The following is a 22917-nucleotide window of genomic DNA, read 5'->3' as shown; positions in this document are numbered from 1 at the left end:
CAGATTCACAGTTCACATAGCCCATACAACTAGTTCTATACCAAAAATACCGGAAAAAGGCAATATTTCACAATACCAATAAAACCTATTTCAAAACTGAAAATAGTGAAAATTGCAACTTCTTTATGGAATGTTAAATTTTTTTCAAATAAAAACATTCTGACGAAAAATTTTGCAGATTCACAGTTCACATAGCCCATACAACTAATTCTAAACCAAAAATACCGCAAAAAAGGCAATATTTCACAATACCAATAAAACCTATTTTTAAAATGCTTATAGAGAAAATTGCAACTTCTCTAAATAATGACAACTTTTTTTCAAATAAACACATTTTGACTACTTCTTATGCAGATTCACAGTTCACATAGTCCATTCATTTGCTTCTATACCAAAAATACAGTAAAATAGCAATATTTCACAATACCAATAAACCTACTGTAAAATTGACTATAGAGAAAATTGCAACTTCCTTACATAATTACAACTTTTTTTGAAATAAACGCATACTGACCGAATATTTTACTGATTCACAGTCCTCATGGCCCATGCAGTTGCTGCTACACCAAAAATCCCGGAAAAAAGAAAAGCAATATTTCACAACACTAATAAAACCTTTTTTAAAACTGATTATAGAGAAAATTGCAACTTCTTTAAATAATGACAAGTATTTTTTCAAATAAACGCATTCTGACCAAATCTTTTGCAGGTTCACAGTTCACCTAGCTCATATAACTGGTTCTAAATCAAAAATAACGGAAAATAGCACTATATCTCAATACCAATATAACCTATTTTAAAACTGATTATAATTATAGAGAAAATTGCAACTCTTTAAATAATGACAACTTTTTTTTAAATAAGCACATTCTGACCATATCTTTTGCAGATTCACAGTCCTCAAACTCCATTCAGTTGCTTCTATATCAAAAATCTCGGAAAAAGGCAATTTTTCACTGAACCGACAAAACCTATTTTAAAATTGATTATAGAGAAAATTATAACTTGCTTACATAATCACAACTTTTTTCAAATAAGCACATTCTGACCAAATCGTTTGCAGATTCACAGTCCTCATAAACCATTAGGTTGATTCTATGCCAAAAATACCGGAAAATAGCAATATTTCACAATACTAATAAAACCTTTTTAAAACTGAATATAGAGAAAATTGCAATTTCTTTATATAATGTTTACTTTTTTTCAAATAAACACATTCTGACCAAATCTTTTGCAGATTCACAGTTCTCCTAGCCCATACAACTGGTTCTAAATCAAAAATACCGGAAAATAGCACTATATCACAATACCAATAAAACCTATTTTAAAACTGATTATAGAGAAAATTGCAACTTCTTAATTGCAACTTCTTTAAACAATGACAACTTTTTTTCCAATAAACGCATTCTGTCCATTTTTTTTGCAGATTCACAGTTCACATAGTCCATACAACTGGATCTAGATCAAAAATACCGGAAAATAGCACTATATCACAACACCAATAAAACCTATTTTGAAACTGATTATAGAGAAAATTGCAACTTCTTTAAATAATGACATTTTTTTTCAAATAAACGTATTCTGTCCAATTCTTTTGCAGATTCATAGTTCAAATAGCCCATACAACTATTTTTATACCATAAATGCCGGAAAAAACTAAATTTCACAGTACCAATAAAACCTAATTTAAAACTTATTATAATTATAGAGAAAATTTCAACTTCTTTAAATAATGACAACTTTTTTTTCAAATAAACGTATTCTGGCCATTTCTTTTACAGATTCATAGTTCAAATAGCCCATACAACTAGTTCTAAACCAAAAAAGCCGGAAAAAAGCAAAATTTCACAGTACCGAAAAAACCTATTTTAAAACTGATTATAATTATAGAGAAAATTGCAACTTCTTTAAGTAATGACAACTTTTTTTCAAATAAGCACATTCTGACCAAATCTTTTGCAGATTCACAGTTCACATAGCCCATAAAACTGGTTCTAAACCAAAAATGCCGGAAAAAAGCACTATATCACAATACCAATAAAACCTATGGTTGAAACTCATTATTGAGAAAATTGTAACTTCTTTAAATAATGTTAACTTTTTTCAAATAAGCCCATTCTGACCAAATCTTTTGCAGATTCACAGTTCACATAGCCCATACAAATTGTTATCAGACAAGAAATCCCAGAGAAAATTAATATTTCACTATACCACTACGACCTATTTTTAAAAAAGATTATAGAGAAAAGTGCAACTCCTTCAAATAATGACAACTTTCTTCACATTTTGACACATTTTGACCAATTTTTTTGCAGTATAATAGCTTAAATCGCCCATACTAGTCCCGAAACAGGGTAATAGACCCGAAATCCCAGAAAAAATCAAGATTTCACTGTACCACAACGACCAATTTTTAAACTCATTATCGAGAAAATAACAAGTTTTCTTCGTATAAACCACATTCAGACCAAATCTTTTGCAGACTCACATTTTATTCAACTTAAAATCAGAGCAAAAATCAGGCGGAAGTAAAGTTTAAATTTGAAGATAAAGATTGTAATCTACAACGGCTTTACATACTTAGCAGCGAACACATTTTTTGTAAAATTTATGTCCTTTTTTGGTTTTTTCGTTTGTTTAATGTCCTCCAACGACGCCTCAAAAGCAGGCGCCACACAAGGTCCCAGCTCGCCCACAACAATTCCACACTGGGGGCGATGTTTCATTTCCTCAAAAGTATACTGGCAGTCCGCGGGAGTCAAAAAATTGACCCAACCTTCAAATTTTCCAAGTTTTTTGTTTTTGTTTTTTGCATTTAAAAAACAAACGGTGTGCACCCGAGGATATAACTTATTTAACTCAAACTTGGCTGGTCCGAACGCTTTTTTTCGTTCGGCATAAAATTGCTGAACTTGAAAGAGATTGGATGGTGATATGGATTCTCTTTGCCACTCTTCTTTTTTGTCCGTACAGTTTGACGATGTTTATGCTGAAACAGATCCTATATTGACTAAACTCTCATTCAGAAAAATCCTGTTTCTAAGATTCACAACTCACATAGCCCAAACAACTGGTTCTACATCAAAAAAAGCGGAAAAAAGACTATAGAGGTAATTGCAACTTCCTTACATAATTACAACTTCTTTCAAATAAACGCATAGAGACCAAATCTTTTACTGACTCAGAGTCCTCAAGGCCAGTGCAGTTGCTACTTCACCAAAAATCTCAGAAAAAAGAAAAGCAATACTTCACAATACCAATAAAACCTGTTTTAGAACTGATTATACAGAAAATTGGAACTTCTCTAAATAATGACAACTTTTTTCAAATAAGCACATTCTGACCAAATCGTTTGCAGATTCACAGTCCTCATAAACCATTAGGTTGATTCTATACCAAAAATACCGGAAAATAGCAATATTTCACAATACTAATAAAACCTTTTTAAAACTGAATATAGAGAAAATTGCAACTTCTTTATATAATGTTTACTTTTTTTCAAATAAACACATTCTGACCAAATCTTTTGCAGATTCACAGTTCTCCTAGCCCATACAACTGGTTCTAAATCAAAAATACCGGAAAATAGCACTATATCACAATACCAATAAAACCTATTTTAAAACTGATTATAGAGAAAATTGCAACTTCTTAATTGCAACTTCTTTAAATAATGACAACTTTTTTTCCAATAAACGCATTCTGTCCATTTTTTTTTGCAGATTCACAGTTCACATAGTCCATACAACTGGATCTAGATCAAAAATACCGGAAAATAGCACTATATCACAACACCAATAAAACCTATTTTAAAACTGATTATAGAGAAAATTGCAACTTCTTTAAATAATGACAACTTTTTTCAAATAAACGTATTCTGTCCATTTCTTTTGCAGATTCACAGTTCACACAGCCCATACAACTATTTCTATACCACAAATGCCGGAAAAAACTAAATTTCACAGTACCAATAAAACCTATTTTAAAACTGATTATAATTATAGAGAAAATTTCAACTTCTTTAAATAATGACAACTTTTTTTTCAAATAAACGTATTCTGGCCATTTCTTTTACAGATTCATAGTTCAAATAGCCCATACAACTAGTTCTAAACCAAAAAAGCCGGAAAAAAGCAAAATTTCACAGTACCGAAAAAACCTATTTTAAAACTGATTATAATTATAGAGAAAATTGCAACTTCTTTAAATAATGACAACTTTTTTTCAAATAAGCACATTCTGACCAAATCCTTTGCAGATTCACAGTTCACATAGCCCATAAAACTGGTTCTAAACCAAAAATGCCGGAAAAAAGCACTATATCACAATACCAATAAAACCTATGGTTGAAACTCATTATTGAGAAAATTGTAACTTCTTTAAATAATGTTAACTTTTTTCAAATAAGCTCATTCTGACCAAATCTTTTGCAGATTCACAGTTCACATAGCCCATACAAATTGTTATCAGACGAAAAATCCAAGAGAAAATTAATATTTCACTATACCACTACGACCTATTTTTAAAAAAGATTATAGAGAAAAGTGCAACTCCTTCAAATAATGACAACTTTCTTCAAATGAACACATTTTGACCAATTTTTTTGCAGTATAATAGCTTAAATCGCCCATACTAGTCCCGAAACCGGGTAATAGACCCGAAATCCCAGAAAAAATCAAGATTTCACTGTACCACAACGACCAATTTTTAAACTGATTATCGAAAAAATAACAAGTTTTCTTCGTATAAACCACATTCAGACCAAATCTTTTGCAGACTCACATTTTATTAAACTTAAAATCAGAGCAAAAATCAGGCGGAAGTAAAGTTTAAATTTGAAGATTAAGATTGTAATCTACAACGGCTTTACATACTTAGCAGCGAACACATTTTTTGTAAAATTTATGTCCTTTTTTGGTTTTTTCGTTTGTTTAATGTCCTCCAACGACGCCTCAAAAGCAGGCGCCACACAAGGTCCCAGCTCGCCCACAACAATTCCACACTGGGGGCGATGTTTCATTTCCTCAAAAGTATACTGGCAGTCCGCGGGAGTCAAAAAATTGACCCAACCTTCAAATTTTCCAAGTTTTTTATTTTTGTTTTTTGCATTTAAAAAACAAATGGTGTGCACCCGAGGATATAACTTATTTAACTCAAACTTGGCTGGTCCGAACGCTTTTTTTCGTTAGGCATAAAATTGCGGAACTTGAAAGAGATTGGATGGTGATATGGATTCTCTTTGCCACTCTTCTTTTTTGTCCGTACAGTTTGACGATTTTTATGCTGAAACAGATCCTATATTGACTAAACTCTCATTCAGAAAAATCCTGTTTCTAAGATTCACAACTCACATAGCCCAAACAACTGGTTCTACATCAAAAAAAGCGGAAAAATGACTATAGAGATAATTGCAACTTCCTTACATAATTACAACTTCTTTCAAATAAACGCATACAGACCAAATCTTTTACTGACTCAGAGTCCTCAAGGCCAATGCAGTTGCTACTTCACCAAAAATCTCAGAAAAAAGAAAAGCAATACTTCACAATACCAATAAAACCTGTTTTAAAACTGATTATAGAGAAAATTGGAACTTCTCTAAATAATGACAACTTTTTTTCAAATAAACATATTTTGTTTATTTCTTTTGCAGATTCACAGTCCACATAGCCCATAAAACTGGTTCTAAACCAAAGAAACCGGAAAATAGTAATATTTCGCAAAACCAATAAAACCTATTTTTAAAAATGATTATAGAGAAAATGCACCTTCTTTAAGTAATGACAACTTTTTTCGAATGAACGCATTCTGGCCATTTCTTTTAGAGATTCACAAATCACATAGCCCATACAACTGGTTCTAAACCAAAAATGCCGGAAAAAAGCCTTATTTCTCAATACCAATAAAACCTATTTTAAAACTGATTATAGAGAAAATTGCAACTTCATTAAAAAATGACAACTTTTTTTTTCAAATAAGCACGTTCTGACCAAATCTTTTGCAGATTCACAGTTCACATAGCCCATACAACTGGTTCTAAATCAAAAATGCCCGAAAATAGCACTATATCACAATACCAATAAAACCTATTTTAAAACTGATTATAATTATAGAGAAAATTGCAACTTCTTTAAATAATGACAACTTATTTTCAAATAAACGCATTCGGACCATTTCTTTTGCAGATTCACAGTTCACATAGTCCATTTAGTTGATTCTATACCAAAAATTCCGGAAAATTGCATTATTTCACAATATCAATAAAACCTATTTTAACACTGATTATAGAGAAAATTGCAACTTCTCTAAATAATGACAACTTTTTTTCAAATAAACACATTTTGACTATTTCTTTTGCAGATTCACAGTCCACATAGCCCATACAACTGGTTCTAAACCAAAGAAACCAGAAAATAGCAATATTTCGCGAAACCAATAAAACCTATTTTTAAAAATGATTATAGAGAAAATGCACCTTCTTTAAGCAATGACAACTTTTTTCGAATAAACGCATTCTGGCCATTTCTTTTAGAGATTCACAAATCACATAGCCCATACAACTGGTTCTAAACCAAAAATGCCGGAAAAAAGCATTATTTCACAATACCAATAAAACCTATTTTAAAACTGATTATAGAGAAAATTGCAACTTCATTAAAAAGTGACAACTTTTTTTCAAATAAGCACGTTCTGACCAAATCTTTTGCAGATTCACAGTTCACATAGCCCATACAACTGGTTCTGAATCAAAAATGCCCGAAAATAGCACTATATCACAATACCAATAAAACCTATTTTAAAACTGATTATAATTATGGAGAAAATTGCAACTTCTTTAAATAATGACAACTTATTTTCAAATAAACGCATTCGGACCATTTCTTTTGCAGATTCACAGTTCACATAGTCCATTTAGTTGATTCTATCCCAAAAATTCCGGAAAATTGCATTATTTCACAATATCAATAAAACCTATTTTAACACTGATTATAGAGAAAATTGCAACTTCTTTAAATAATGACATCTTTTTCGAATAAACGCATTCTGGCCATTTCTTTTGCAGATTCACAGTTCACATAGACCATACAACTGGTTCTAAACCAAAAATACCGGAAATTTGCACTATATCATAATACTAATAAAACCTATTTTAAAACTGAATATAGAGAAAATTGCAACTTCTTTATATAATGTTAACTTTTTTTCAACTAAATACATTCTGACCAAATCTTTTGCAGATTCACAGTTCAAATAGCCCACACAACTGGTTCTAAACAAAAAATACCGGAAAAAAGCAATATTTCACAATACCAATAAAACCTAATTTTAGGTTTTATTGGTATTGGATATAACTTATTTAACTCAAACTTGGCTGGTCCGAACGCTTTTTTTCGTTCGGCATAAAATTGCGGAACTTGAAAGAGATTGGATGGTGATATGGATTCTCTTTGCCACTCTTCTTTTTTGTCCGTACAGTTTGACGATTTTTATGCTGAAACAGATCCTATATTGACTTAACTCTCATTCAGAAAAATCCTGTTTCTAAGATTCACAACTCACATAGCCCAAACAACTAGTTCTACACCAAAAAAAGCGGAAAAATGACTATAGAGATAATTGCAACTTCCTTACATAATTAGAACTTCTTTGAAATAAACGCATACAGACCAAATCTTTTACTGACACAGAGTCCTCAAGGCCAATGCAGTTGCTACTTCACCAAAAATCTCAGAAAAAAGAAAAGCAATAATTCACAATACCAATAAAACCTGTTTTAAAACTGATTATAGAGAAAATTGGAACTTCTCTAAATAATGACAACTTTTTTTCAAATAAACACATTTTGACTATTTCTTTTGCAGATTCACAGTCCACATAGCCCATACAACTGGTTCTAAACCAAAGAAACCGGAAAATAGCAATATTTCGCGAAACCAATAAAACCTATTTTTAAAAATGATTATAGAGAAAATGCACCTTCTTTAAGTAATGACAACTTTTTTCGAATAAACGCATTCTGGCCATTTTTTTAGAGGTTCACAAATCACATAGCCCATACAACTGGTTCTAAACCAAAAATGCCGGAAAAAGCATTATTTCACAATACCAATAAAACCTATTTTAAAACTGATTATAGAGAAAATTGCAACTTCATTAAAAAGTGACAACTTTTTTTCAAATAAGCACGTTCTGACCAAATCTTTTGCAGATTCACAGTTCACATAGCCCATACAACTGGTTCTAAATCAAAAATGCCCGAAAATAGCACTATATCACAATACCAATAAAACCTATTTTAAGACTGATTATAATTATAGAGAAAATTGCAACTTCTTTAAATAATGACAACTTATTTTCGAATAAACGCATTCGGACCATTTCTTTTGCAGATTCACAGTTCACATAGTCCATTTAGTTGATTCTATACCAAAAATTCCGGAAAATTGCATTATTTCACAATATCAATAAAACCTATTTTAACACTGATTATAGAGAAAATTGCAACTTCTCTAAATAATGACAACTTTTTTTCAAATAAACACATTTTGACTATTTCTTTTGCAGATTCACAGTCCACATAGCCCATACAACTGGTTCTAAACCAAAGAAACCAGAAAATAGCAATATTTCGCGAAACCAATAAAACCTATTTTTAAAAATGATTATAGAGAAAATGCACCTTCTTTAAGTAATGACAACTTTTTTCGAATAAACGCATTCTGGCCATTTCTTTTAGAGATTCACAAATCACAGAGCCCATACAAATGGTTCTAAACCAAAAATGCCGGAAAAAAAAGCATTATTTCACAATACCAATAAAACCTATTTTAAAACTGATTATAGAGAAAATTGCAACTTCATTAAAAAATGATAACTTTTTTTCAAATAAGCACGTTCTGACCAAATCTTTTGCAGATTCACAGTTCACATAGCCCATACAACTGGTTCTAAATCAAAAATGCCCGAAAATAGCACTATATCACAATACCAATGAAACCTATTTTAAAACTGATTATAATTATGGAGAAAATTGCAACTTCTTTAAATAATGACAACTTATTTTCAAATAAACGCATTCGGACCATTTCTTTTGCAGATTCACAGTTCACATAGTCCATTTAGTTGATTCTATACCAAAAATTCCGGAAAATTGCATTATTTCACAATATCAATAAAACCCTTTTTTAACACTGATTATAGAGAAAATTGCAACCTCTTTAAATAATGACAACTTTTTTCGAATAAACGCATTCTGGCCATTTCTTTTGCAGATTCACAGTTCACATAGACCATACAACTGGTTCTAAACCAAAAATAGCGGAAAAAGGCAATATTTCACAATACCAATAAAACCTAATTTTAAAAATGATTATAGAGAAAATGCAACTTCTTTAAATAATGACAACTTTTTTTCAAATAAGCGTATTCTGGACATTTATTTTACAGATTCACATTTCACATAGCCCATACAACTAGTTCTAAACCAAAAAATCCGGAAAAAAGCAAAATTTCACAGTACCAATAAAACCTATTTTAAAACTGATTATAATTATAGAGAAAATTGCAACTTCCTTAAATAATGACAACTTTTTTCAAATAAACACATTTTGACTATTTCTTTTGCAGATTCACAGTCCACATAGCCCATACAACTGGTTCTAAACCAAAGAAACCAGAAAATAGCAATATTTCGCGAAACCAATAAAACCTATTTTTAAAAATGATTATAGAGAAAATGCACCTTCTTTAAGTAATGACAACTTTTTTCGAATAAACACATTCTGGCCATTTCTTTTAGAGATTCACAAATCACATAGCCCATACAACTGGTTCTAAACCAAAAATGCCGGAAAAAAGCATTATTTCACAATACCAATAAAACCTTTTTTAAAACTGATTATAGAGAAAATTGCAACTTCATTAAAAAATGACAACTTTTTTTCAAATAGCACGTTCTGACCAAATCCTTTGCAGATTCACAGTTTACATAGCCCATACAACTGGTTCTAAACCAAAGAAACCGGAAAATAGCAATATTTCGCGAAACCAATAAAACCTATTTTTAAAAATGATTATAGAGAAAATGCACCTTCTTTAAGTAATGACAACTTTTTTCGAATAAACGCATTCTGGCCATTTCTTTTAGAGATTCACAAATCACATAGCCCATACAACTGGTTCTAAACCAAAAATGCCGGAAAAAAGCATTATTTCACAATACCAATAAAACCTATTTTAAAACTGATTATAGAGAAAATTACAACTTCATTAAAAAGTGACAACTTTTTTTCAAATAAGCCCGTTCTGACCAAATCTTTTGCAGATTCACATTTCACATAGCCCATACAACTGGTTCTAAATCAAAAATGCCCGAAAATAGCACTATATCACAATACCAATAAAACCTATTTTAAAACTGATTATAATTATAGAGAAAATTGCAACTTCTTTAAATAATGACAACTTATTTTCGAATAAACGCATTCGGACCATTTCTTTTGCAGATTCACAGTTCACATGGTCCATTTAGTTGATTCTATACCAAAAATTCCGGAAAATTGCATTATTTCACAATATCAATAAAACCCTTTTTTAACACTGATTATAGAGAAAATTGCAACCTCTTTAAATAATGACAACTTTTTTCGAATAAACGCATTCTGGCCATTTCTTTTGCAGATTCACAGTTCACATAGACCATACAACTGGTTCTAAACCAAAAATAGCGGAAAAAGGCAATATTTCACAATACCAATAAAACCTAATTTTAAAAATGATTATAGAGAAAATGCAACTTCTTTAAATAATGACAACTTTTTTTCAAATAAGCGTATTCTGGACATTTATTTTACAGATTCACATTTCACATAGCCCATACAACTAGTTCTAAACCAAAAAATCCGGAAAAAAGCAAAATTTCACAATACCAATAAAACCTATTTTAAAACTGATTATAGAGAAAATTGCAACTTCATTAAAAAATGACAACTTTTTTTCAAATAAGCACGTTCTGACCAAATCTTTTGCAGATTCACAGTTTACATAGCCCATACAACTGGTTCTAAACCAAAGAAACCGGAAAATAGCAATATTTCGCGAAACCAATAAAACCTATTTTTAAAAATGATTATAGAGAAAATGCACCTTCTTTAAGTAATGACAACTTTTTTCGAATAAACGCATTCTGGCCATTTCTTTTAGAGATTCACAAATCACATAGCCCATACAACTGGTTCTAAACCAAAAATGCCGGAAAAAAGCATTATTTCACAATACCAATAAAACCTATTTTAAAACTGATTATAGAGAAAATTACAACTTCATTAAAAAGTGACAACTTTTTTTCAAATAAGCCCGTTCTGACCAAATCTTTTGCAGATTCACATTTCACATAGCCCATACAACTGGTTCTAAATCAAAAATGCCCGAAAATAGCACTATATCACAATACCAATAAAACCTATTTTAAAACTGATTATAATTATAGAGAAAATTGCAACTTCTTTAAATAATGACAACTTATTTTCGAATAAACGCATTCGGACCATTTCTTTTGCAGATTCACAGTTCACATAGTCCATTTAGTTGATTCTATACCAAAAATTCCGGAAAATTGCATTATTTCACAATATCAATAAAACCCTTTTTTAACACTGATTATAGAGAAAATTGCAACCTCTTTAAATAATGACAACTTTTTTCGAATAAACGCATTCTGGCCATTTCTTTTGCAGATTCACAGTTCACATAGACCATACAACTGGTTCTAAACCAAAAATAGCGGAAAAAGGCAATATTTCACAATACCAATAAAACCTAATTTTAAAAATGATTATAGAGAAAATGCAACTTCTTTAAATAATGACAACTTTTTTTCAAATAAGCGTATTCTGGACATTTATTTTACAGATTCACATTTCACATAGCCCATACAACTAGTTCTAAACCAAAAAATCCGGAAAAAAGCAAAATTTCACAGTACCAATAAAACCTATTTTAAAACTGATTATAATTATAGAGAAAATTGCAACTTCCTTAAATAATGACAACTTTTTTTCAAATAAACACATTTTGACTATTTCTTTTGCAGATTCACAGTCCACATAGCCCATACAACTGGTTCTAAACCAAAGAAACCAGAAAATAGCAATATTTCACGAAACCAATAAAACCTATTTTTAAAAATGATTATAGAGAAAATGCACCTTCTTTAAGTAATGACAACTTTTTTCGAATAAACGCATTCTGGCCATTTCTTTTAGAGATTCACAAATCACATAGCCCATACAACTGGTTCTAAACCAAAAATGCCGCAAAAAAGCATTATTTCACAATACCAATAAAACCTATTTTAAAACTGATTATAGAGAAAATTGCAACTTCATTAAAAAATGACAACTTTTTTTCAAATAAGCACGTTCTGACCAAATCTTTTGCAGATTCACAGTTCACATAGCCCATACAACTGGTTCTAAACCAAAGAAACCGGAAAATAGCAATATTTCGCGAAACCAATAAAACCTATTTTTAAAAATGATTATAGAGAAAATGCACCTTCTTTAAGTAATGACAACTTTTTTCGAATAAACGCATTCTGGCCATTTCTTTTAGAGATTCACAAATCACATAGCCCATACAACTGGTTCTAAACCAAAAATGCCGGAAAAAAGCATTATTTCACAATACCAATAAAACCTATTTTAAAACTGATTATAGAGAAAATTGCAACTTCATTAAAAAGTGACAACTTTTTTTCAAATAAGCACGTTCTGACCAAATCTTTTGCAGATTCACAGTTCACATAGCCCATACAACTGGTTCTAAATCAAAAATGCCCGAAAATAGCACTATATCACAATACCAATAAAACCTATTTTAAAACTGATTATAATTATAGAGAAAATTGCAACTTCTTTAAATAATGACAACTTATTTTCAAATAAACGCATTCGGACCATTTCTTTTGCAGATTCACAGTTCACATAGTCCATTTAGTTGATTCTATACCAAAAATTCCGGAAAATTGCATTATTTCACAATATCAATAAAACCTATTTTAACACTGATTATAGAGAAAATTGCAACTTCTCTAAATAATGACAACTTTTTTTCAAATAAACACATTTTGACTATTTCTTTTGCAGATTCACAGTCCACATAGCCCATACAACTGGTTCTAAACCAAAGAAACCAGAAAATAGCAATATTTCGCGAAACCAATAAAACCTATGTTTAAAAATGATTATAGAGAAAATGCGCCTTCTTTAAGTAATGACAACTTTTTTCGAATAAACGCATTCTGGCCATTTCTTTTAGAGATTCACAAATCACATAGCCCATACAACTGGTTCTGAACCAAAAATGCCGGAAAAAAGCAATGTTTCTCAGTACCAATAAATTCTATTTTAAAACTGATTATAGAGAAAATTGCAACTTCATTAAAAAATGACAACTTTTTTTCAAATAAGCACGTTCTGACCAAATCTTTTGCAGATTCACAGTTCACATAGCCCATACAACTGGTTCTAAATCAAAAATGCCCGAAAATAGCACTATATCACAATACCAATGAAACCTATTTTAAAACTGATTATAATTATAGAGAAAATTGCAACTTCTTTAAATAATGACAACTTATTTTCAAATAAACGCATTCGGACCATTTCTTTTGCAGATTCACAGTTCACATAGTCCATTTAGTTGATTCTATACCAAAAATTCCGGAAAATTGCATTATTTCACAATATCAAAAAAACCCTTTTTTAACACTGATTATAGAGAAAATTGCAACCCCTTTAAACAATGACAATTTTTTTCGAATAAACGCATTCTGGCCATTTCTTTCGCAGATACACAGTTCACATAGACCATACAACTGGTTCTAAACCAAAAATAGCGGAAAAAGGCAATATTTCACAATATCAATAAAACCTAATTTTAAAAATGATTATAGAGAAAATGCAACTTCTTTAAATAATGACAACTTTTTTTCAAATAAGCGTATTCTGGACATTTATTTTACAGATTCACATTTCACATAGCCCATACAACTAGTTCTAAACCAAAAAATCCGGAAAAAAGCAAAATTTCACAGTACCAATAAAACCTATTTTAAAACTGATTATAATTATAGAGAAAATTGCAACTTCCTTAAATAATGACAACTTTTTTTCAACTAAACACATTCTGACCGAATGTTTTGCAGATTCACAGTTCTAATACTCCATTCAGGTGCTTCTGTACCAAAAATCCCGGAAAATAGCAATGTTTCTCAGTACCAATAAAACCTATTTTAAAACTGTTTATAGAGAAAATTATAACTTGCTTACATAATGACAACTTTTTTTCAAATAAGCCCATTCTGACCAAATCTTTTGCATATTCACAGTGCACATAGTCCATTCAGTTGCTTCTATACCAAAAATCCCGGAAAACTGCATTATTTCACAATAACAATAAGACCTAATTTTAAAACGGATTATAGAGAAAATTGCAACTTCTCTAATTAATGACAACTTTTTTCTAAATAAACACATTCTGACTATTCCTTTTGCAGACTCACAGTTTACATAGTCCATTCAGTTGCTTCTATAACAAAAATCCCGGAAAATTGCACTATTTCACAATGCCAAAAAGTATATTTTAAAACGGATTATAGAGAAAATTGCAACTTCTCTAATTAATGACAACTTTTTTCTAAATAAACACATTCTGACAATTCCTTTTGCAGATTCACAGTTTACATAGTCCATTCAGTTGCTTCTATAACAAAAATCCCGGAAAACTGCATTATTTCACAATAACAATAAGACCTAATTTTAAAACGGATTATAGAGAAAATTGCAACTTCTCTATTTAATGACAACTTTTTTCTAAATAAACACATTCTGACCAAATCTTTTGCATATTCACAGTGCACATAGTCCATTCAGTTGCTTCTATACCAAAAATCCCGGAAAACTGCATTATTTCACAATAACAATAAGACCTAATTTTAAAACGGATTATAGAGAAAATTGCAACTTCTCTTATTAATGACAACTTTTTTCAAATAAACGTATTCTGGCCATTTATTTTACAGATTCACAGTTCACATAGCCCATACAACTAGTTCTAAACCAAGAATGCCGGAAATAGCTAAATTTCACAGTACCAATAAAACCTATTTTAAAACTGATTATAATTATAGAGAAAATTGCAACTTCTTTAAATAATGACAACTTTTTCTTCAAATTAGCGTATTCCGGCCATTTATTTTACAGATTCACAGTTCAAATAGCCCATACAACTAATTCTCAATCAAAAACAGCGGAAAATAGCACTATATCACAATACCAATAAAAACCTATTTTAAAACTGATTATAGAGAAAATTGCAACTTCTTTAAATAATCACAACTTTTTTTCCAAAAAAACGTATTCTGGCCATTTCTTTTGCAGATTCACAGTTCATATAAACCATACAGCTGGTTCTAAATCAAACAAACCGGAAAATAGCACTATATCACAATACAATAAAACCTATTTTAAAACTGATTATAGAGAAAATTGCAACTTCTTTGAATAATGACAACTTTTTTTCAAATAAACGTATTCTGGCCATTTATTTTGCAGATTTACAGTTCACATAGGCCGTACAGCTGGTTCTAAACCAAAAAATCCGGAAAATAACACTATATCACAATACCAATAAAAACTATTTTAAAACTGATTATAGAGAAAATTGCAACTTCTTAATTGCAATTTCTTTAAATAATGACAACTTTTTTTCAAATAAACGCATTCGGACCATTTCTTTTGCAGATTCACAGTTCACATAGCCCATACAACTGGCTCTAAACCAAAAATGCCAGAAAAAAGCATTATTTCACAGTACCAATAAAACCTATTTTAAAACTGATTATAATTATAGAGAAAATTGCAACTTCCTTAAATAATGACAACTTTTTTTCAACTAAACACATTCTGACCGAATCTTTTGCAGATTCACAGTTCTCATACTCCATTCAGGTGCTTCTGTACCAGAAATCCCGGAAAATAGCAATGTTTCTCAGTACCAATAAAACCTATTTTAAAACTGATTATAGAGAAAATTATAACTTGCTTACATAATGACAACTTTTTTTCAAATAAGCACATTCTGACCAAATCTTTTGCATATTCACAGTGCACATAGTCCATTCAGTTGCTTCTATACCAAAAATCCCGGAAAACTGCATTCTCTCACAATAACAATAAGACCTAATTTTAAAACGGATTATAGAGAAAATTGCAACTTCTCTAATTAATGACAACTTTTTTCTAAATAAACACATTCTGACAATTCCTTTTGCAGATTCACAGTTTACATAGTCCATTCAGTTGCTTCTATAACAAAAATCCCGGAAAATTGCACTATTTCACAATATCAAAAAGTATATTTTAAAACGGATTATAGAGAAAATTGCAACTTCTCTAATTAATGACAACTTTTTTCTAAATAAACACATTCTGACAATTCCTTTTGCAGATTCACAGTTTACATAGTCCATTCAGTTGCTTCTATAACAAAAATCCCGGAAAACTGCATTATTTCACAATAACAATATGACCTAATTTTAAAACGGATTATAGAGAAAATTGCAACTTCTCTAATTAATGACAACTTTTTTCTAAATAAACACATTTTGACCAAATCTTTTGCATATTCACAGTGCACATAGTCCATTCAGTTGCTTCTATACCAAAAATCCCGGAAAACTGCATTATTTCACAATAACAATATGACCTAATTTTAAAACGGATTATAGAGAAAATTGCAACTTCTCTAATTAATGACAACTTTTTTTCAAATAAACGTATTCTGGCCATTTATTTTACAGATTCACAGTTCACATAGCCCATACAACTAGTTCTAAACCAAGAATGCCGGAAATAGCTAAATTTCACAGTACCAATAAAACCTATTTTAAAACTGATTATAATTATAGAGAAAATTGCAACTTCCTTAAATAATGTCAACTTTTTTTCAACTAAACACATTCTGACCGAATGTTTTGCAGATTCACAGTTCTAATACTCCATTCAGGTGCTTCTAAATCAAAAATACCGGAAAATAGCAATATATCACAATACCAATAAAACCTATTTTAAAACTGATTATAGAGAAAATTATAACTTGCTTACATAATGACAACTTTTTTTCAAATAAGCACATTCTGACCAAATCTTTTGCATATTCACAGTGCACATAGTCCATTCAGTTGCTTCTATACCAAAAATCCCGGAAAACTGCATTATTTCACAATAACAATAAGACCTAATTTTAAAACGGATTATAGAGAAAATTGCAACTTCTCTAATTAATGACAACTTTTTTCTAAATAAACACATTCTGACCAAATCTTTTGCATATTCACAGTGCACATAGTCCATTCAGTTGCTTCTATACCAAAAATCCCGGAAAACTGCATTATTTCACAATAACAATAAGACCTAATTTTAAAACGGATTATAGAGAAAATTGCAACTTCTCTAATTAATGACAACTTTTTTCAAATAAACGTATTCAGGCCATTTATTTTACAGATTCACAGTTCACATAGCCCATACAACTAGTTCTAAACCAAGAATGCCGGAAATAGCTAAATTTCACAGTACCATTAAAACCTATTTTAAAACTGATTATAATTATAGAGAAAATTGCAACTTCTTTAAATAATGACAACTTTTTCTTCAAATTAGCGTATTCCGGCCATTTATTTTACAGATTCACAGTTCAAATAGCCCATACAACTAATTCTAAATCAAAAACACCGGAAAATAGCACTATATCACAATACCAATAAAAACCTATTTTAAAACTGATTATAGAGAAAATTGCAACTTCTTTAAATAATCACAACTTTTTTTCAAAAAAACGTATTCTGGCCATTTCTTTTGCAGATTCACAGTTCATATAAACCATACAGCTGGTTCTAAATCAAACAAACCGGAAAATAGCACTATATCACAATACAATAAAACCTATTTTAAAACTGATTATAGAGAAAATTGCAACTTCTTTAAATAATGACAACTTTTTTTCAAATAAACGTATTCTGGCCATTTATTTTGCAGATTTACAGTTCACATAGGCCGTACAGCTGGTTCTAAATCAAAAATACCGGAAAATAGCACTATATCACAATACCAATAAAACCTACTTTAAAACTGATTATAGAGAAAATTGCAACTTCTTCAAATAATGACAACTTTTTTTCAAATAAATGTATTCTGGCCATTTCTTTTGCATATTCACAGTTCATATAGGCCATAAAAATGGTTCTAAATCAAAAATACCGGAAAATAGCACTATATCACAATACCAATAAAACCTATTTTAAATTGATTATAATTATAGCGAAAATTGCAACTCTTTAAATAATGACCAGTTTTTTTCAAATAAACGCATTCTGACCAAATCTTTTGCAGATTCACTGTTCACATAGCCCATACAGCTGGTTCTATATCAAAAATACCGGAAAATAGCACTATATCACAATACCAATAAAACCTATTTTAAAACTGATTATAGAGAAAATTGCAACTTCTTTAAATAATGACAACTTTTTTTCAAATAAAGGTATTCTGGCCATTTCTTTTGCAGATTCAGAGTTCACATAGCCCATACAACTAGTTCTAAACCAAAAATGCCGGAAAAAGCTGAATTTCACAGTGCCAATAAAACCTATTTTAAAGCTGATTATAATTATAGCGAAAATTGCAACTCTTCAAAAAATGACAACTTTTTTTCAAATAAGCACATTCTGACCATATCTTTTGCAATTTCACAATCCTCACAGTCCATTCAGTTGATTTTATACCAAAAATACCGGAAAAAAGCAATATTTCACAATACCAATAAAACCTATTTTAAAACTGTTTATAGAGAAAATTGCGACTTCTTTATATAATGTTAACTTTTTTTCAAATAAACACATTATGACCAAATCTTTTGCTGATTCACAGTTCACATAGCCCATACAACTGGTTCTAAACCAAAAAAAGCCGGCAAAAAGCACTATATCACAATAACAATCAAAACTATTTTAAAACTGAATAAGAGAAAATTGCAACTTCTTTAAATAATGTTCACTTTTTTTCAAATAAACACATTGTTACCAAGTCTTTTGCTGATTCACAGTTCACATAGCCCATACAACTGGTTCTAAACCAAAAAAAGCCGGCAAAAAGCACTATATCAAAATACCAATAATAAAACCTATTTTGAAACACTGAATATAGAGAAAATGCAACTTCTTTAAAAAATGACAACTTTTTTTTCAAATAAACGTATTCTGTCCATTTCTTTTGCAGATTCACAGTTCACATAGCCCATACAACTGGTTCTAAACCAAAAATGCTGGAAAAAAGCAAAATTTTACAGTACCAATAAAACCCTTTTTAAAACTGATTATAATTATAGAGCAAATTGCAACTTCTTTAAATAATGACAACTATTTTAAAATAAGCGTATTCTAGCCATTTATTTTACAGATTCACAGTTCACATAGCCCATACAACTGGTTCTAAATCAAAAATACCGAAAATAACTTTATATCACAATACCAAAAAAACTTATATTAAAACTTATTATGGAGAAAATTGCAACTTCTTTATATAATGACAATTTTTTTTTCAAATAAGCGTATTCTAGCCATTTATTTTACAGATTCACAGTTCACATAGTCCATACAACTGGTTCTAAATCGAAAATGCCGGAGATCAGCAAAATTTCACATTACCAGTAAAACCTATTTTAAAACTGATTATATAGAAAATGGCAACTTCTTTAAATAATGCCAACTTTCTAACCATTTCCATCGTCTTAAACGCATTCTAACCTAACTTTTTGCAGATTCACAGTACAGAGACTCAAAAACTGATCTTAGACCAAAAATACCGGAAAAAGCAATATATCACTATACCACCACGACCTATTTTAAAACTGATTGATTATAGAGAAAATTGCATTTTCTTTACAAATGAAACTTTTTCAAATGAACACATTCTGACCAATTTTTCTGAAGATTCACAGTACTCAAGGCCCATCTAAAAAAATCAATATTTCACTATACCTCTACGACCTATTATAAAACCCAATCTTTCACTAAAAAATATAAATTACAACAAGATACAAAATGAAACGAAGAGTAGCAAAACAGAAAAATGTCAAATTTGTTAAGAATGTTCGAAAACAGAACAAAGTTTCATGACAAGAGACTCAGCGTTTCTCATGTTGGGCAGTCGTACTCGAAAAACTTTCCGCAACGTCTCTAAATTGGCAAAAACTTCTTCAGTTGTTGACCTGACACGAAATAGATAGCCTTTAACAGTGCCTAATTCTTCAATAATTTGGTACTTATGAATAACCGCTTTAACTTTTCATGATAGGGCTCACCAGGTATCGACACAAAATACATTATCTGACAGAAGGCTTTCTCAGAGTTCAATGAAAACGCAACAAAACTGTTGCAGTCTCCTGACATTGGTGCGCGCGAAAAACTAGGAGAATCGAAATAAACGTTTCCGAAATATTGCCTATTGAAGAAGGAAGCATTAGGATAACAAGCTCTCCCCTCAAGCAATGAATCCGTTTCTCTCATTGCATGATCCAGATGTTCTCTTTCCAAATTTTCAGTGCCTAACAATTGATTCCATAAATCAGAAATTTGTTCGTTTTCAATACTTGAGTCATGACCTGAACTTAAGTAATTGCAAAAATCTGCGACAAATGACTTCGAGTTCATGATGAGAGCCCGTGAATACTTGACACAGAATTCTATTTGCAAACTCAAAGCTCATTGCAGACCAAGTGAACAGCGGTCCGAATCGCCTCACTTGATCAGCTAAATGACGAAGTGAATGCATATTGATTGTTTCAATTCTTGCATTTCCGCCAAAATTGTCAACAACGTTTTCGCAGAACTGTTTGAGCAAGCTTTCAGCCGTTTTTACATTGTCTGAAGAACTGTTTTCCATTAGAAGTTGCAGACTATACACGAGAATGGACATCTGTTCGTATGAAGAATTCTCAAAGGTTTCAAAAAAAAAACAATTGGACCTACATAGAAAAGCCAATTGAAAACTTCATTGGCTTTGAACTGAGGTAACTCATCCAAACATCGAATTTTTCTGGAGAAGGCAATCATTTCACGTGGGCATGCCAGGTTTTGAACTCGTTCGTCTATTTTTTGCTTAACACCAAAACTCATGCTCTTCGCAATCAATTTTAAAAAATCAGGGAAAACACCCAACAAAACGCAGTGCATGTAATCAATCGGAGCAGCTAATGGCAAACCATTTATAATTGACGAAAATGCACTACGCCCTTTTATACCAGCAACATTTCTGAAAAGACCGGAACGGCCATATTTAGCAATTTCAACGTATTTGTCGTTAGTTTCTGGTTCCCGATTTTCAGCCTGTTGATTATGTGGATAATAGGAGTGGGTTCGACCATTCGTAGTACCTTCAGCGAAACAGTTATGGCAACCAAAGTAACCGTTGAATTGAAACATATTAAGAATGTGGGGTTTTGCTACTAAGTCTGACACAAGCAGGATTGTTTTAAGTTTGGCAGTGATTTCCAAATTGTCCGAGTCAAGAACCTCAATATCTGACACCAACTCAGCACAAAGATGCGGCACAAAAACAACCCAGTTCGGCGTTTCCGCTCCTACATAAAGCGCAGCTAAAATAATATTGTTTCTACTCATCCGTAGTTTTGGAGGCAGGTCAGCTATTTGTAACCAGACGGGCCGTAGCTCTTTCTTAAATGTAGACTTTTTAATGCTAACTCCATCCGTTGACAGTATGAGACTCAGACGTATTGACTTATTTTCATCATTTTCCGCAATGGGGCTATTGATTCGTTCAGGTCATTTTCCTTATATTCTTTACGAAATGTCGAATAATTCAAAATGTGAGACAAATTCCGGCCAACGATTTGAGAAATTTGGTTGCGAAAATTTAATACACAGAAAGCATAAGATTCCGCTCATTTCTTTGTTCTTACGGCCGATTCAAAGTTCTCCTTTACTTTCCGCACAAACGCGTGACCAGAGGGGAGGCAGTTATCCTGAGGTAGCAAAGCTTTAATCGAAGAATGCAACAGAACAGACCCTTCATCAGTTAGATGCAGCTTGGAGCAAAGCAGCTCAATCAGAGAGCGGGCATCTGAGAACCTTATAAGGCTTCCAGTGTAAAACTTTGGGTCAAAGCAATCAATTTCGAAACTGCTCTCATCTAAACAATTACGACTCCTGCTCATCGTTGACACTGGGCATTCAAGAGGTAGTGCAAAAGCAACAGGGGATGATGCTCTAGGTGCCAAAATGTTGGCAACATTAGAAATAGATTCATCGTTTGCGGAAAGATCTTCCGTTTCCGTGAGACTTATGTTACAATGGGAGATAAAAGTTTCATTGTGAACGCTTTCGCTGTTCTCATTTTCTTCGAAGAGATTATGCCCTGCTTCAAAACTTTGATCGGGGCAAGTTTCTACTGGATCATCGAAGAGAGCTTTGAACATTTCAGCACGGAGTCTTGGTCTCATTCCTCTTCTCTTAGGTGCATTAAAAACTGTACTGTGCGCGTATTTGATTTCATATAAAATTTCTTCAACAGTTACGAAGATCAAAGATTTCAAAACTGAGAAAAAATATTGCTCAGCTTCGGAAATTAAGCGCTCGCAAGTTTGACAGCGACAAGTGTTCTTCTCAAAAAACTCATCACCATATTTAACAAGCACTTCAGAGCCTGGGTAAACTGTCCTCTTAACTTTGAGTTGAACAACGCCATCACTACTTGAGAAATCATACTCGCAGTTGGGATCGCAGTCTGAAATAACAAAACGCATAGGCCCAACAAGCAACAATTGATCACCCGTTCGCGA

Source organism: Convolutriloba macropyga, chromosome 2 (assembly GCF_964194025.1).
Source record: "Convolutriloba macropyga chromosome 2, txConMacr16.3, whole genome shotgun sequence".
In the NCBI taxonomy this organism is placed as follows: Eukaryota; Metazoa; Xenacoelomorpha; order Acoela; family Convolutidae; genus Convolutriloba; species Convolutriloba macropyga.
The sequence above is the reverse complement of the archived record's forward strand: the minus strand, read 5'-3'. Positions refer to the sequence as shown.